Genomic DNA, 7736 nt, shown 5'->3' on the forward strand with positions numbered 1-7736 from the left:
GTGTATGATCTGCGCTGCTGGCACAAAGAACCTACCGACAAACAGTTGGCCATTAATGAATATTTTGCCAAATCGCTGCAAAGCTAGTAAGTTCATCACATAAACTGCCATTCATTTCATCATGAAAGTTTACTTACCTAAAAGATTACAAATGTAGCTAGTACACGATGTTCAACCACCAGTTTCCAATTTAATAGCACAGTAATCTAACGCTTTCCCTCGTTTATATTGTCCACCATTACTGCCATCGCCCACATGCATAAAACAAGTCGCAGCATTGGTTACTTCAAACGCGCCTACAACAACGGCCATACGATTGGTTAATTTACAAATAACACGGCTAGCCTGTGTTTGAAATTTTTCTTGTCACTTTTTGCACTTTTTTGCGTTGGTAACAAACCGAAACATTACAAGTGCCCAATATCGTAACAGCTGATATTCTTTCGCAACAGTATGGGTATGATACCGCATAGCCAAATGCTTTTAAAGCTCACCATGGTATTCTTGCAAGTATTAATTATTTTGTTAGGTACGTACCGGTACTGTACTGTACTGTACTGTGTTAACAGTCCAAGTCTAATCAACAATCACGATTGTCCGTACATAGCCTACCCGATCTCATTACCATAGGCCTATAAGTCATAATTTATAAACATGAGAAGGAACACATTTAATAATAACATGCATAAATAAAATTGCAATGTTATTGATTGTACGTACTTTTACGGTTTTCGGAGACGTCGAGGTGCCTGAATTTTGTCCCGCATGAGTTCTTTTACGTGCCAATAACATCCACCTACACGAGGCTGGCGTATTTGAGCACCTTCAAATACCACCGGACTTTTTTATAAACACGTCTTTTTTACTGTTACAAAGAAATGTAAATTCGGTACGGACTGGATTATTTCCCCAAACTAAATACATTTTACTTGTTATCAATTCGCATTCAACTGACAGAAATACCTAAGCTACGAAGTGATACTAGTTTCACAGAGAATTCTAAACAAAGACCTTATTGCACTGTGTTTTAATTTCTCTCTGTTGAGAATTTAGAGTCTATAACTTGATTTACTTCCATCGTGTTCTCTGTAAAGCTCCTTGTCCAGCTGCCCATCAGTAGTCATAATATGGACAGTGTGTCCAATTATCCATAGTGTAGAATTATGTTTCGTTCTTGAGGTAATGAAGTAATCGGATCTTATACACCGGTCGGATCCTCAGAGAAGTGGCCACTCTGTGAAGTACCGGTATTGAGTCACCTTGAGCACAATGTGAGCAGGAATCCGAATCAGTCATTCGTATTCGATATAGCCGCAGGCCACCTGCGCGTCGTAATGAGGATGAAATGATAATGAAGACGACACATACACCCAGCCCCCGTGCCAGCGAAATTAACCAGTTATGGTTAAAATTCCCGACCCTGCTAGGAATCGAACTCGGGACCCCTGTGACGAAAGACTAGCACGCTAAAATACGAATTTTGACAGTACATTGCTCAGAATTTAAAAATGATGGCATTTCTGTATGTCGTCTCCACAGTAACAAGGAAATGCACTTTTTAATTTTCCGTAATTTCTGTATGCCTGTCTAACTGTCTGTCTGTCTAGATGTATGTATGTACGCGCATCACGAGAAAACGGCTGAGGAGAATTTAATGAAAATCGGTATGCACAGTCGGGGAATAAGTCGCTATAATCTAGGCCATAAATAATAGTATTCACGCTGAGTGAAATGGTAGATTAGGGGAAGACCTAAAATTTAATTCTCAAATATTTATGTTATTAGTGGCCGTACCTTAACAGAAATTGGTAGGTGAAGTCAGGGAATAAGTCGCTAAAATCACGGTCATAAATAATTATTGTATTCCCGCTGAGAAAAATGGTAGTTTAGGAAAGGCCTAAAAAATATTTCTCGAATATTATATTATTAGTGGTCCCATCTTAATGAAAATCGGTACGCAAAGTCGGGGAATAAGTCGCTATAATCTAGGGCCTAAATAATTTTATTCACGCTGAGTGAAATGGTAGTTTAGAGGAAGGCCTAAAATTTAATTCTCAATTTATTATTTTTTTTTTATTTTTTGCTAGTTGCTTTACGTCGCACCGACACAGATAGGTCTTATGGCGACGATGGGACAGGGAAAGGCTAGGAGTGGGAAGGAAGCGGCCGTGGCCTTAATTAAGGTACAGCCCCAGCATTTGCCTGGTGTGAAAATGGGAAAACACGGAAAACCATTTTCCGGGCTGCCGACAGTTATTAGTTATGTTATTAGTGGCCGTATCGATAAATACCACATAACTATAGTATTAAACTAGCTGACGTACCCGTGCTTCGCCACGGAATTCTAAATTTTTATACAGAATTCTAGGTTAGGTAGTGTAAACGTTGTGAGCAATATTGTATTAAGTTGCATAGCTCTTAACTTTGCCCTAGAAACACGACGGGGAAGTCACCAACGTATTTTCTCATACGAAGACTGGGTTAGGGAATGTTCATTGTATTGGTAGGCCAGCTTGCCTAACGCCAGTCACAATCAGGTTGGGGAGTTTTCATTATAATGGCAGACACTCACTCTCCGCCTGCCTTTATAGACTCTCAGAAAGACTCTCTTAGTGGTTTTCCCAACTGAAATGAACGTGGGTCATTACAATGACGTCAGTAGGAATGGCGCGATTAAAAGCAATGCTTTCATACCAAATACTCGATCAAATAAAAAACCACACATTTTCTCACTTTTAACGAACAGTACTATGCTGCCGAACTAACAGTCCAAAGCTACAGAGCTGGAATGATCAAGACGCAGACATCCGTGAACAATCTTCGTCTTTTTTCGGCGGGGGGGGGGGTCGAATAGTGGATAGTTCCAGGGAAAAAACTATGCCCGTTTACTTATCTGTTTTCTGGGAGTACCCGATGAGTCGGAAAATCTCAATTCACTACACTGGCAGGGGAGAGAACTATCTGACGTGGAGGCAATTTTTCCTCCAAGCCAGAGAAGAAACCACATCTTCGCTGCTAATTTGGAATAAAATTAATGTAGATTTAATAAAAGTGAAGAGGAAGAAGCTTTTCTTAAGAAATGGCTCTTTTTAGGGTTGAATTTTGAGTTATTTAGTGAATTGTGGTACTATAATTTGGAATAGGCCTAAATTGTAATTCTAGATCAGTTCATACTACTACTCCTACTACTAATTTTTTTGCTATTTGCTTTACGTCGCACCGACACATATAGATCTTCTGGCGACGAAGGGATAGGAAAGGGTTAGGAGTGGGAAGGAAGCGGCCGTGGCCTTAATTAATGTACAGCCCCAGCATTTGCCTGGTGTGAAAATGGGAAACCAAGGAAAACCATTTTCAGGGCTGCCGACAGTAGGGTTCGAACCTACTATCTCCCGAATACTGGATACTGGCCGCACTTAAGCGACTGCAGCTATCGAGCTCGGTGGCACTGAATTTAGAAGACTTTACACAAAATAAAGAAATGGGCCTCTCAGACTCAGCGCGACTGGAAATGTTCCTTCAGGGTGCGCGACCAGTGCAGGGTTAACAGTTTCCCCTTTCCTCTTTTCTTATGTAATCCCTTCAATCAGCAATCTTCTGTCTTAGGAAATACATTTTGCTTCAAAAAAAATTAAAAATTTGCTTAAACGAGAAAATAACTATATTTCAACCAGATAGAGGCTAGATTTTCAACTAGCAAGTACTGTAGATGCCTATTTTCGTATCTAACTGCCTTAGAAACCAGATCTAGTTGGAAAACAACCAAGATGGCAACACTGATTGTATAATCTTCAAACCTATATTGATCAGGAAGATACTGTAGATATCTATCGGATCGGAAAGAGAAAACAAAACGTGAAGCAATGATCACTCGAAGGATGAGGGTTGAGGGAGAAAAGAAAGCATGAATTGGCGCGGCGTCGGGTGGTGGTGGTAATTATTGTAGAAAGAGGAAGTCGAGGTTTAACACCCTGCATCTTGGACACCCTAATATCGCACAGTTACAAGAAAACAAAAAGAGATTTTTAAAAAATTTATTTGGCTTTTGGTCCATCGACCATACAGCCAGCAACAAACATTACAAATTCACAAGTCACACAGTAATATATATACATACATATGACAGACACAGGAATGAAATGACAAAAATGGCAGACAGAAAAATCACCTGAAAGTCTCTTTCACTTCACAAACTCCCTGGATGTTCTGACATTTACATTTTTTTAACATGACTAAAATCAATATAAAAGTCTGATAAAATAAGAGCGGTAAAAGGACACAAATTATATATTTAAAACGCTATATTTGAGAAACTGTGCTGAAGTCATTTAAATTCTCTGTTTGATAGGAGAAAGAAGAACTGGCACGCTGGTTAGAGACAGTCTCCTTCACACCACATATTCCTTGGATATTCTGACACTCACGATTCATGATTTGCACTTTTTTTTTTTTTTTCTGACCGTGGCGAAAACCATTACGAACTTTTGATTAAGAGAGGTAAAAACAAAAAGAAGAAGGACACGAATTATATATTTAGATCACTACCTTTTAGAAATTCGGCTAAAATCGCATGTACTCTCTGGTTGGCAGAAGAAAGAAAAACTGGCACACTGGTTGGAAATGGAATTCCAATTTTAATCAATTTTGAGAGCATTACTGTTCATGCAGCACTGTACTTTGAACAAACAAATACAACGTGGTTCAAATCTGCGACACACGGAGGGTCATACTCACACGTCGGAGAGTCCAGCACTTTTATACGGTAGAGATGGTCGGCGTAACATCCGTGTCCTAGTCGCATGCGTATGAGGGATGTGATGTGACGTCTGGCAAGCTTGATGCTGTCGAACCATCGTTTGTTAGGGATATTAGCTTGAAGTGCGGCATAATATCGTCCTTTGTGCAGATCCTGTGTATTCCATTCCGTTGACCATTTTCTTTGATCTTTCATACGGATAATGGGGAGAAAGTCTGTATAAGGGAGTTGGATGGCTCGTAAGTTGGTTGCAGTTGTACTTTGTTTAGCGAGGAGGTCTACTGTTTCATTGTGTTCGATACCAGCATGTCCCTTGATCCATAGCAAATACAGTAGAGACAATACATGACACTGAGCGAGATATCGAGGGACAGCTATTGGAGCTCACTCTAGCGGATAGACCTGAACGGTACTGATTCTGTCATAAGAGCACGTGTATTTTTGTGTGAAGTTTTTGGTGTTATTTATGCGTTTTCAGTGAGTTGACATAATTAAATAGTAGCGTGTGTCATTCCTTGATATCTCCTCTCAACATGAGGGGAAAGGTATGTGCTGTGTTTGGCTGCAGTAATTACGAAGTAGAGAAAAATGCGCGCTCGTTCTTCAGGTTCCCTCGTGACAAGAACATGTAAGTAATATTGTGTTTGCATATATACTCTTCCAGTGACAGAGATTTTTATAGTACTTCATAATCTTCTGACCTGCTCGACCCATGTTTTAACGGGCTTAAAATATAATGCGCATATTTTATTGTATAGTGCAGCAGTTAACCTTCAATACCGATGTGTTGTTGTAGGTGTGATCTGTGGGTTTTGAAATGTCACAGAAGCGATTTGGATAAAGTGTACAAGAAAGAAGGGACGTTACGCTTGTACAAGAATTATAAGATCTGTTCAGATCATTTCCAGGCCAGCGACTTTAAAAATCCTCGACTATACAGCCAAGGGTATGTTACATTTTTACTCTAATTGTACGTAAATATTCCTCAAAGCATCACTATCGACAACATTTTCAAACTTTTCTTTCTTTTATCCCTCTTCTCAGATTAAAGCCGGGATTTTATAGATTTTCTTTCTGTTAGTAGGCTTCATGTTAAGAGGAAAATTGTCCAGCTATTAAATGTTAATTCATTGCATCATATGTGTAAGGAATGTGCCGATATTTTTATTGACAAATGTCTTAATGTGATGATACATTGTTTTTAAACGAGGAAAAAAGACAAATCCAACCGTAAGATTTCAGGCAGGTATGCTAAAGCTAAAAAAGTAATGCATAAATGAAAGATCAAGCCATTTCACAGCAGTCCATTTCACACCTTGTTTATATGTCTAATTTCAGTCTTTGAATATTAATCTTTTAAATAATGCTTCATTCATTTATCCAGAATTGCTTTAGCAACTTCGAAGTTAATATCTCAATACCACTTTCTTTCTAGACGTAATTTATTTATCCATTTCCGTATCTACATTTCCATTGATATTTGAATTTAGCGCGATTTTTTCAGGTCAAGTCACTAGGAGCGCCACCGTCGAATTGTCTCCCATTTTAGCAAGGCGAAATCCGTAAGTGTCGTGTATTGTCCCTACTGTATTTGTCCATAGAAAGTGAACTGTTATTCCTCGGAGTTCTGCGTTTCTTACTAATTGCAGAATATCAAGGATGTACTTATTAGTCTTTGTGGTGCAGTCAGGTTGTTTTAAACATTGTAACACGCTGAAGCAGTCTGTTAGGATGAGAATTTTCTGGAATTGTTGTGAGGTACCATACATTATAGCTGCTGAAACAAAAAGAGATGTGTTATAACGCTCCTAAAGCGTTGCGGGCTCCCATGCTCAAGACACAAGTTCTTATTAGAATTTTAAAAAGAATGGTCAGTTAATTAAACAACGTGTTAACTTCAAACACGAACTGATGTTTGATGTCAGACCAGGCTTTATTGTCGCGTAACGTGCATCGCAGAATTTGCACTTGTAACCTTCCTTATTGTTACGCTCAGATTTTGTGTATTTGTCGTATTATTATAATTAGTAGTAGTATCACCACTTCAAAAACAAGAAACCAAGCAGTAGTTTGTCCACATGTATTACAGTAGTTGAATGCTATCGAATGCCATGAGCAATCCAGACCAGAAAGATATACAGTAATTCCTTAAAAGTTGTAACCATACCTAATCATGGGTACGTTCCATGTGCCTTTTATTATACGTTTCTTGCGTTTTCGTACAACTTCCTTAAGGTGGAAACAGCGCCCTTTGAACAGACACTACTCATTTAACATGAAAGCGTTGCATCTGTCCTCGGTTCAGTCTAGTTCAAACCTCCCTCTTTTGACCGAATCCCTGTAGTTTCCTATAGCTTCTCTTTCTAAATAAAGCCTGTAGAATTTTTGTCTTCCGTTCATTGAAAGTGAACTCTTAAAATTCATAGACTCTTATAATGGGATCGATGTCTTGCCCAACAGGGAGTACGAAGAAAACCTCTTCACCAGTACCAAGTCAAACTAGCCACAGCTTTATTGACTTTAGAAGTGTTATAGGCCACAGGTTCTCAACATTCTGTAATATTGCAACCCTCACTCATGACTAAAAGTTCACTGTACACGCTCCCCCCAACCCCCACCACGAAAAAATCCCCGAATGATGGGTTTTAAAAAACGAGTACCTGGCTAATTATTAACGCAGTTTTAGTTGATTAAACCGTTATTTTAAATACACGCCGTAAATAAACAAAGTCATTAAATTATAAACATTTTTTATAACACATCACAAGAAATTTAAGAGTTTGTATGTGTATCAAGCATTCCATGTTTAATGGAATTTCACAGAACACTAGATGCTGGTAGCCTCAATATAAAAATAATACATACGGTACTTAAGAAAGAATCATTTTCAATCAATTTTAGAATTCAGAGATTACGAATCATCAAAATTTTAAGGGGATATGCCGGGCTGACTGGCTCCGACGGTTGAGGCGCTGGCCTT

General features: G+C 38.8%; 1 protein-coding gene across 2 annotated transcripts in view; it reads right to left on the minus strand.

Moving 5' to 3' along the window:
• Positions 1–260, minus strand: part of stai (stathmin) — a 134041-nt gene extending 133781 nt beyond the window's left edge. Inside the window, exon 1 of one of the 2 annotated variants that reach the window (XM_067145358.2) lies at positions 138–260. The gene's annotated coding sequence lies outside the window, so the exon portion shown is untranslated. The remainder of the gene's footprint in view (positions 1–137) is intronic. The other variant, XM_067145359.2, reaches the window with a different exon arrangement.
• Between the last annotated feature and the right edge of the window lie 7476 nt (positions 261–7736).

The sequence above is a fragment of the Anabrus simplex genome, chromosome 4, assembly GCF_040414725.1.
Source record: "Anabrus simplex isolate iqAnaSimp1 chromosome 4, ASM4041472v1, whole genome shotgun sequence".
In the NCBI taxonomy this organism is placed as follows: Eukaryota; Metazoa; Arthropoda; class Insecta; order Orthoptera; family Tettigoniidae; genus Anabrus; species Anabrus simplex.